Here is an 11,308-nt window from a genome sequence, read left to right on the forward strand (position 1 = left end):
CTTCAGATCTGTACTGACGCATCATTCTTGCCCGGTCTAGCTGCCGTCAACGCCACCACGGTGCCCAACGGCACCACCACCCTGCGCGCGAATGGCTGAGCACGCCGCGGTCGCCGCCGGTACACCTCAACACCATGCCGCCAAGTACCACCAGCCGACACAACTTGAAGTCTTTGAAAGATCTGTCATGCGTAGCACCTGCCGACCAGGCATGAGAAAGCGTAGCACCTGTCGGTTTGGCATAACTTGACATCTCCATCGAAGCTCCGTGCAAGACGAAGCCGCTCCACCTTCTGCCTCTGAGCACCAGCACTGCTCCACAAAAGATGCTCCCAAGAGAGAAACGCCACCGCAGTGCCGTCGTCGTCTGATCTGGAAGACTAGATCCTAGGGTTTCCCCAGAGAAGTACAAGTGGGTCGACATAAGCCACACAATGATGCCTTCATCAAGGTAACGACGTAGATGGCCGCCATCACCCGCCGTCGGCTCGGTTTTCACCGGAAACTATGTCTCCCGACTCGCAGCCAGTACTGGATCATGGATACGGAGATCCGAACACCCAGCCTTAGGCCGACCATCTCTGACGGAAGAGATGACCACCAGCGCCGGTCGCATCGGTCAGAACAGATTTGACCAGAGATGCCGCCGACGAGAGCACCAGGACCTCCTCGCCGCCGCCGCCGATCTGAAGGCAGTTTGCACGCCACCGCAGCCTAGCTGTCCGCCGCAGACCACTGCCGCTGCTCGAAAAGGCCGGCCGGCCGCGTGCCCGCAGCCACGTAGCCGTCTGAGGCTGGGCCACCCACCGCGCCTAGCTGCCGCCGTCCAAGGACGGGCCGGCCACCCGTCACCTGCAACATCCATTCGTCGCGCCGCAGAACCCAGATCAGCCGCACCATCACATGCCTAGGGGGCCCGCCACAACCCGAAGACGCGTGAGAGAGGAGATCCCCCGCCACCGCCGTTGGCCCCCGGGCTTAGGCCGGCGGCGGCCCCCGGTGGCTGCGGATGGAGAGGAGGAGGGAGTTCTTGGCAACGGCGGCTAGGTTTCTAGGAGTCGCCTGAGTCGCCCTAGGGGAAGAGCGACGCGAGGAGAAAAATCTTATATGCATGTGTGACTTCAAGTTCTCGTGAGAAAACTGTGTGTTGGTTTTATTCTACATGAAAGACTTTGCATGAAATTTAAAATCTTCACATGATACTCGGTCACCTAAATGTAGCGATTTTCTGAAACTTTTATAACAATGAAACCTTACTTTCTTTTTAAAACCATGTGTGTCTAATGATAGATAGAAGAGAAAATACAAAGTCCACTATTTTTATCCAATGAAGGGCGTTTTTATTCCCTCACAGTGAAGTATCAAGAGTATACAAAACAAAGTGAACACACACTAAACTTCGGCACAACTAGAATGCGCACAACCAATACCAACACACACACAATTGATCACGCCAGCAAAAAACAAAGTCATTAAAGACTGAAGCTATGTATAGGGGGTGGAAAATAAAAAAAGAAGGAAAAATAAAGATAGCCAATGCAACCAACGACACACAAATAGCGAGCAACATCATCAACCACCATATTTGACAACACATGAACTCTGAGAATGTTTCTCCAAAAGCAACACCTTCAAGAAGGTAACGCCGCATGAAGGACACAACCTAGGTAGAACAGAGAGTAGACCGACACACCATCCCAATGAAAACAAGTTAGTTCGATCTTCATGAATTGGAAGCCTGCAGACTTATACACCATCCCAATGGAAACAAGTTAGTTCAGTTGGAAGCTTGTTCTTCAGGTTACTCGCCATAGTGCAAAGCTTGGTATCATCTTTGATTTTGTCTGGCCCTACTTGATTAGCATGAGAGCTTTATCGAATACCCATTTAGTGTTCATGATGCTTCTTTTAGTTAGTGTTCGCGACGATGACCTGGACCCTTCGAACGACTAGTAACAAGATGATTGTTGAGCAGGTCTTCTTGCGACAGGCCACTGACTCGATATTCAAATTTCTAACATTTTTGCAGAACGGGTCACTGCTCCCTAGTCAGCGGGGCAGAGATCGGTTAGGTGACTTGAAGAACAAGTTGATTATGGCAGGACGCCGTGCTCTACCCCTTAGCCATTGATCTAGCCATTGCTCTGCCTCCTAGTTATTGATCTGCCTCCTAGCCATTGATCTATCGGCCACTTGAGGGCTTTTCTTTTTTCTTGTATCATGGCATATTTGTATTGTTCCCCTAAAAAGTTTATTTTTATCTTTTCTGTATTGAACTTTTTGGATAAACATGGTTGTTGCTTTATCTATAAAGCGAGGCAGAAGCCTTGTTTCAAGACAAGGCTAGTTTATTCCTTTGTTTAAATATTGATCATACCACTAAAATTGCAAGGAGCTAAGCTTTATAAAAAATATCTACATGAACCCCTAATCATTTAGTTGCGCCTCAAAGAAATCTGAGAAAGGAGAGGATATTGATATCAAGTACGCTTGGATGACATCATGTCAAAGGCTAAAGCTGTTGGAGATCTGCCCTAGAGGCAATAATGTATGATGATATTTTCTATGCGTTTATGAATAAAGATAGTCCTTGGATATTATCAATGATGTGTATTAGCAAGTACGTGACTTGTTTGTGGGACTATGCATTGTATGATGACTGTCCTAAAAGGTTCCTAGTCGAAAGGGCTGTATAGACATGCAATCGACTAGACTAGCATATGACACGGTGGATAGCTCGGTATCACTAGCCATGGAGCATTGGATGCTAACCGGATAATATGGTCTCGGAAGGATCTTGTCGGATTTGATGTAGTCCAATCCGCGTCGAGATAAGGTCCGAGTTGGATAGACCCGACTATGAGACGCAGCGATATGTCATCTGTGAGTCTCTAGTACAACATACATTATATGTCCTAAGACCCGAGCTGGCGCATGTACTCGGGATGGTGACATACTTGCTTTGGGCCCGACCAAATGCTACTCCGTAACTGGGTAGTTACAAAGGTAGATTTCGGGCTTGTCCAGACCCATGCTGCGAGACATGGTCGAGCAAGATGGGATTTGCCCCTCCGATCAGTAGAGATATACTCTGGGCCCTTCGTGTGATCCAACCAAGATAAGCATGGCTATGCGATTAGGATTATGAGATAATCCGGTTTGTGGTCAGCATCATTGGAATGATGTAGAGGTCGGGCTAGCACAAGGATGACAGAGTCACCTTGAGCCCGACAACATATATCATGTGGCAAAGGGAATAGAAGTGTGATGTACAGGTTCGCCTAACCAGCTTCAGACACTTGGATTCGGCACGCTTTGCTAGTGGCCGCTATTGACTAGCCGAGCCGGATGTGATCTGACTCGCGACCAAGTGAACGAGAACCTAAGGGGTCGCACGCTTAAGAGAAGGAACCTGAGAGGCCCGATTCGACTCCACGAGTTCGATGTGATCTTAGTCAAAATTGGATCCAGGCCGAACATTCTTTGGGTTTTAGGATCCGTGCAAGGCCCCAAGTGGTGATCCCAAGACGAATGCCTATATAAAGTGGAGGTGCGACACACTCATTTGGTTAATCACTTCAGCGCTGTCACTTGGGCTTTGCATGTGTTGCGAATAGCCACCTCCACTCGCTGCCGACAGTGTGATCAGACCTAGCAGTCCGCCGCATGGTGTTCCTCCTGCACGCGCGAATATCATTAGAGGCAGTGCACTTGCGCCGCTCCGGCAAACCAATACGTGGGATCCGACGAGCGGCTGTTTGAGGGAGATCAGACGAGGAGGAGATGACTCCGGAGACGCGCTGCCCCAACTCTTCTTCCGCTGCACAACACTATGCGTCTAGTGGTAACAATCTGTGATCCATCTCCGATAGCATGTTCTTGATTGTTCTACGCCTAGGAAATTTTTAATTTGCAGTCGATGCACCCTACCGTAGATCCCAACAGTGGTATCAGAGTCCTTGCTATAGGATTTGGATTCAGATCAGATGCATATTTGATATGTGGAGATGGCAGATGAGATCTGTTGTCATTTATGAGATCGTCTATGTGCACAATTGATAAGATAAACTGCACATGGGGATCGATGTGGCAAAGTTTTTTGATGATCGGAATAGATGAGGTCATGACACAACCCACTCCTACCGGTCGGTATCCGCCCTCGGGGTTAACAGTGAAACGTAAATCCAAATCGGATTCACGATCATGATACGATCAATGAGATCGGAAAATTCGACGGGATTTCCGTGTGCGTAGCGCCTTGTATTTCGTACACGACCACTCAAACCGGTAGAATGTGATTCTATGTGTAACTTTGTTTTGCAGGTTTGATGTGAATAGTATGGTTCATGTGTATGTGATGCATGTGTGTAAATTATAAATGGCATGCGTGTCATGATTTGTGAGCTGGCAGGAGCCAAAGAGCTGGCATTATAATGTATGGCGACCTGTTTGTCGACTTGTGATATCTTTGTAAAATTCATTACAAGTTGTAGCAGTTGGAGTATAGAGATCAAGTTCGAGGCTTTGGCATGCCGGCATAACGAACAAGATGGAATCCAACCTGGTCATCAGAGTTGGAGCTGCTCTCACTGGTGCACGTCGGTCCTAAACAAACGGTTTTTAACCCCTTTCCATGATGGCATATGGAACCGTCTCCGAGTGAGTGTGGGCAATAGGGGGTCCTTCCAACACGACCCAGAAACCGTCGGGCATAGGGAGCCTTGATGCATACAGTTGTCCATATATAACCATTTCCGATATGCACACATTTCCTCTCTGTGAACCATCTCGGATTACGGTGTATACCGCAAACGTTTGTGTTTTACCAACCGTGTGTGCCGTAATGACCTGCACAACGTAATTTCGCCCTAATTTAATTGCTTCTATTTAAAATTGTACCTAATTTAAACTTGAAATTAGGCTATAGCTTTATTCATATCCATCAGGTTCAACAACCAATGCATTATTCAATTCATAGGTACATATGTTCAAGAATTATAGAAGCACCAAATAAAGAATGATGTACCAGGGTTCTATACTTGTACTATTACAGATGGTAAAGAAAGAGGCGACATACATTCCAGTTGTTGAACAAGGTGAAGCGGAATGGCCCTATTGTGCTCTCCTGGATGCAGAAAGCATGCAGGACTCTAGTCCAACCCCTTGTGATGGTCGGCCGCCAATCATGTAGTTCGAGAGGTAATCTTGAGTAATCTGCTTCAGGATCCACTGCAAAAGAAAAAAGATTCAGATATTATCATCTAACACAACCCATTACGGGCAGTAAAAAGAAGGCTACATGGTTCTTACTTACCATCCTGCAGTTCACTGTTGTCTTACATAAAGTGTAAATAAATAGTTCGATTGACATCTTTTGACCCATTTTAGTGACAATCTTTATTAGTTTCCTCACCTGGTGCTGGTTCATGAATATCTCATTGCCCCATACGCAGAAAGGGTCGAAGTGTGGATCTTTAGCAATGATATATGTACCTAAAAGCACCAAGTTAATATTAGAAGCTAAACAACAATTGAAAAATGATGTAGTACAACACTCCATCCATCCCACTATATAAGATTTTATTACATGTATATCCAGACATCATCAGAACATTAAGGTAACACTCTTCCTTGTTGCTATGTAGCCTGGGATTGCATATTTAATCATTCAGTACAATGCATGTTGCTAAACAACAATTGAAAATCGAAAAGTCATGTTAACTGCAATATCCTTAACAACAACCAAATATCGTAATTCATAGTGGTATTGTTGAAACTGTTATTGATGAAATTGAACTGCACAGCAAATAGTTGCACATATAGAGCATCACATTGTGAAAAGCTGAAATAAACAAGTCATAAGGACATCTCTAGGCGATCCTTAAAAAGTTAAAGGACTAAAACCCTTAGTGGATATATATATATACTCTAGCAATTTTTGGCCTTTTCTAGTTGATCCCCTAAACTTAAGGTTGTAAACTTCAATTTGATCAAGTTTAAAGCAGGTTCAACCAAAAGTAGCACGCATTCAAAAATAAACATAGATAGTTTTGCATAACCGAACATAAAACATAAATTTAAACTAAGCTAAACTACTTTTGGTCGAAGTAGAGGTCGAGCAAATCCTTCCTCGTCATGTACGGTGTGCCGCGAGCCGGGTCCGGGCCAATACCGTCGTATGGGTCATTGGAGGAAGGCACTCCTCCACTCATCGACGTCGATCTCCTCGTCCTCGGGGCCCACCTCGACGCCCTCCGCGCCGCTGTCGCCGCCGCCTTCAACCTCGTCATCAGAGGAGAGCGCGATAACCTCGCCGCCCTCTGCGCCGCCGTGATACATCTCCAACGTATCTATAATTTTTGATTGCTCCATGCTATATTACCTACTGTTTTGGACTATATTGGGATTTATTTTCCACTCTTATATTATTTTTGGGACTAACCTATTAACCGGAGGCCCAACCCAGAATTGCTGTTTTTTTTTGCCTATTTCAGTGTTTCGGAGAAACAGAATATCAAACGGAGTCCAAATGGAATGAAACCTTCGGGAACGCGATTTTCTCATCAGATAAGACCCAGGAGACTTGGACCCTCCATCAAGAAAGCCACGAGGCAGTCACGAGGGTGGAGGGCGCCCCCCTTGGGCGCGCCCCCTGCCTCGTGGGCCCCTCGAAGCTCCACCGACGTACTCCTTCCTCCTATATATACCTACGTACCCCCAAATGATCAGATACGGAGCCAAAAACCTAATTCGACCACCGCAACTTTCTGTATCCACGAGATCCCATCTTGGGGCCTGTTCCGGAGCTCCGCCGGAGGGGGCATCAATCACGGAGGGCTTCTACATCATCATCCAAGCCCCTCCGATAAAGTGTGAGTAGTTTACTTCAGACCTACGGGTCCATAGTTAGTATCTAGATGGCTTCTTCTCTCTTTTTGGATCTCAATACAATGTTCTCCCCCTCTCTTGTGGAGATCTATTCGATGTAATCTTCTTTTTGCGGTGTGTTGGTTGAGACCAATGAATTGTGGGTTTATGATCCAGTCTATATATGAATAATATTTGAATCTTCTCTAAATTCTTTTATGTATGATTGGTTATCTTTGCAAGTATCTTTGAATTATCAGTTTGGTTTGGCCTACTAGATTGGTTTTTCTTGCCATGGGAGAAGTGCTTAGCTTTGGGTTCGATCTTGCGGTGTCCTTTCCCAGTGACAGAAGGGGCAGCAAGGCACGTATTGTATTGTTGCCATCGAGGATAACAAGATGGGTTTTTATCATATTGCATGAAACTATCCCCTACATCATGTCATCTTGCTTAAGGCGTTACTCTGTTTTAACTTAATACTCTAGATGCATGCTGGATAGCGGTCGATGAGTGGAGTAATAGTAGTAGATGCAGGCAGGAGTCGGTCTACTTGTCTCGAACGTGATGCCTATATACATGATCATACCTAGATATTCTCATAACTATGCTCAATTCTGTCAATTGCTCAATAGTAATTTGTTCACCCACCGTAGAATACTTATGCTCTTGAGAGAAGCCACTAGTGAAACCTATGGCCCCCGGGTCTCTTTCTCATCATATCAATCTCCATCACTTTATTATTGCTTTGCTTTTTACTTTGCCTTTTACTTTTCACTTTGCATCTCTATACCAAAAATACCAAAAATATTATTTATCATCTCTATCAGTTCTCACTTTCGTAAGTGACCATGAAGGGATTGACAACCCCTAAGCGCGTTAGTTGCCCTGAGCTATTGTTTTTGTGTAGGTACGAGGGACTCGCGCATAGCCTCCTACTGGATTGATACCTTGGTTCTCAAAAACTGAGGGAAATACTTACGCTACATTGCTGCATCATCCTCTCCTCTTCGGGGAAATCCAACGCAGTACTCAATAGGTAGCAAGAAGAATTTCTGGCGCCGTTGCTGGGGAGTCTGCGCAAAAGTCAACATACCAAGTACCCATCACAATCCCTATCTCCCGCATTACATTATTTGCCATTTGCCTCTTTCCTCTCCCCCACTTCACCCTTGCCGTTTTATTCGCCCTCTCTCTATATATATCCTCCCTCTCTATTTGCCTCTTTTGCCCGTTTTCTTTTTGTTTGCTTGTGTGTTGGATTGCTTGTTTGTCGCGATGGCTCAAGATAATACCAAATTGTGTGACTTCATCAATACCAACAATAATGATTTCCTTAGCACTCCGATTGCTCCTTTTACCAATGCTGAATCTTGTGAAATTAATGCTGCTTTGCTGAATCTTGTCATGAAAAATCCGTTCTCCGGCCTTCCCAGTGAAGATGCCACTACCCATCTTAATAGCTTCGTTGATTTGTGTGACATGCAAAAGAAGAAAGATGTCGATAATGATATTGTTAAATTGAAGCTATTTCCTTTTTCGCTTAGAGATCGTGCTAATGCTTGGTTTTCATCTTTGCCTAAAAATAGTATTGATTCATGGAACAAGTGCAAAGATGCTTTTATCTCTAAGTATTTTCCTCCCGCTAAGATAATCTCTCTTAGAAACGATATTATGAATTTTAAGCAACTTGATCATGAACATGTTGCACAAGCTTGGGAGAGAATGAAATTAATGATACGTAATTGCCCTACTCATGGTTTGAATTTGTGGATGATTATACAAAAAATTTATGCCGGATTGAATTTTTCTTCTAGAAATCTTTTAGATTCAGCCGCGGGAGGCACTTTTATGGAAATCACTTTAGGAGATGCTACTAAACTCCTAGATAATATTATGGTTAATTATTCTCAATGGCACACTGAAATATCCACTAATAAAAAAGTGCATGCGATAGAAGAAATTAATGTTTTGAGTGGAAAGATGGATGAACTTATGAAATTATTTGCTACTAAGAGTGTTTCATCTGATCCTAATGACATGCCTTTGTCTACTTTGATTGAGAATAATGATGAATCTATGGATGTGAATTTTGTTGGTAGGAATAATTTTGGTAACAACGCGTATAGAGGAAATTTCAACTCTAGGCCTTATCCTAGTAATACCTCTAATAATTATGGTAATTCCTACAAAAATTCTTATGGAAATTATAATAATATGCCCTCTGGTTTTGAATCTAATATTAAATAATTTATTTCTTCGCAAAAGAATTTTAATGCTATGATTGAAGAAAAATTACTTAAGATTGATGATTTGGCTAGGAATGTTGATAGAGTTTCTCTTGATGTTGATTCTTTAAAGCTTAGATCTATTCCTCCTAAGCATGATATCAACGAGTCTCTCAAAGCCATGAGAATTTCCATTGATGAGTGCAAGGAAAGAACCGCTAGGACGCGTGCTATGAAAGATGCCTTTATTAAAGCGTGTTCTTCCAATTCCTATTAAAATAAAGATGAAGATCTAAAAGTTATTGATGTGTCCCCTATTAAATCTTTGTTTTGAAATATTAATCTTGATAATGATGGGACTGAATACGATCCACCTTTACCTAGAAGGCGTTCTAAAAACTCGGAGTATTTAGATCTTGATGGTGAAATTGATAAAAGTGGGATTAAAAGAAATAAAACCCTAGATGATGCTAAACCCACTATATTGGATTTCAAGGAATTTAATTATGAAAATTGCTCTTTAATTGATTGTATTTCCTTGTTGCAATCTGTGCTAAATTTTCCTCATGCTTATAGTCAAAATAAAGCCTTTACCGAACATATCGTTGATGCCTTGATGCAATCTTATGAAGAAAAACTTGAGTTGAAAGTTTCTATCCCTAGAAAACTTTATGATGAGTGGGAAGCTACTATTAAAATTAAAATTAAAGATTATGAGTTTTATTCTTTGTGTGATTTGGGTGCTAGTGTCTCTACTATTCCCAAAACTTTGTGTGATTTGCTAGATTTCCGTGATTTTGATGATTGCTCTCTAAACTTGCACCTTGCGGATTCCACTATTAAGAAACCTATGGGAATAATTAATGATGTTCTTATTGTTGCAAATAGGAATTATGTGCCCGTAGATTTTATCGTTCTTGATATAGATTGCAATCCTTCTTGCCCTATTATTCTCGGTAGACCTTTCCTTAGAACGGTTGGTGCAATTATTGATATGAAGGAAGGGAATATTAGATTTCAATTTCCATTAAAAAATGGCATGGAGCACTTCCCTAGAAATAAAATAAAATTACCATATGAATCTATCATGAGAGCCACTTATGGATTGCCTACCAAAGATGGCAATACCTAGATCTATTCTTGCTTGTTATGCCTAGCTAGGGGCGTTAAACGATAGCGCTTGTTGGGAGGCAACCCAATTTTATTTTTATTCCTTGCTTTTTGCTTCTGTTTAGTAATAAATAAATTATTTATCCTCTGTTTTGGTTGCGTTTTTTTGTTTAATTAGTGTTTGTGCCAAGTAGAACCATTTGGAAGACTTGGGGAAAGTCTTGTGGAACTTGCTGTAAAAACAGAAACTTTAGCGCTCACGAGAACTGATGTCATTTTTATTTGGAGAGTGATATTTAGTTAATTATTTTTTCCGATGATTAATAGCTAAATTCCTCACGTACAGCAATTTATTTTAGAATTTTTTGGGTTCCAGATCTTGCGCTAGCTACAGATTACTATAGACTGTTCTGTTTTTGACAGATTCTGTTTTTCGTGTGTTGTTTGCTTATTTTGATGAATCTATGGCTAGTAAAATAGTTTATAAACCATAGAGAAGTTGGAATACAGTAGGTTTAAAACAAATATAAATAAATAATGAGTTCATTACAGTACCTTGAAGTGATCTTTTGTTTTCTTTTGCTAATGGAGCTCATGAGATTTTCTACTTTAAGTTTTGTGTTGTGAAGTTTTCAAGTTTTGGGTAAAGATTTGATGGATTATGGAACAAGGAGTGGCAAGAGACTAAGCTTGGGGATGCCCATGGCACCCCCAAGATAATCTAAGGACACCTTAAAGTCAAAGCTTGGGGATGCCCCGGAAGGCATCCCCTCTTTCGTCTACTTCTATCGGTAACTTTACTTAGAGCTATATTTTTATTCACCACATTATATGTGTTTTGCTTGGAGCGTCTTTTATGATTTGAGTCTTTGCTTGTTAGTCTACCACAATCATCCTTGCTATACACACCTTTTGAGAGAGCCATACACAATTTGGAATTTGATAGAATACTCTATGTGCTTCACTTATATCTTTTGAGCTCTATAGTTTTACTCTAGTGCTTCACTTATATCTTTTGAGTTTTATAGTTTTGCTCTAGTGCTTCACTTATATCCTTTAGAGCACGGTGGTGGATTTTTTTATAGAAACTATTGATCTCTCATGCC

The sequence above is a fragment of the Triticum dicoccoides genome, chromosome 7A (assembly GCF_002162155.2).
Source record: "Triticum dicoccoides isolate Atlit2015 ecotype Zavitan chromosome 7A, WEW_v2.0, whole genome shotgun sequence".
NCBI lineage: Eukaryota > Viridiplantae > Streptophyta > Magnoliopsida > Poales > Poaceae > Triticum > Triticum dicoccoides.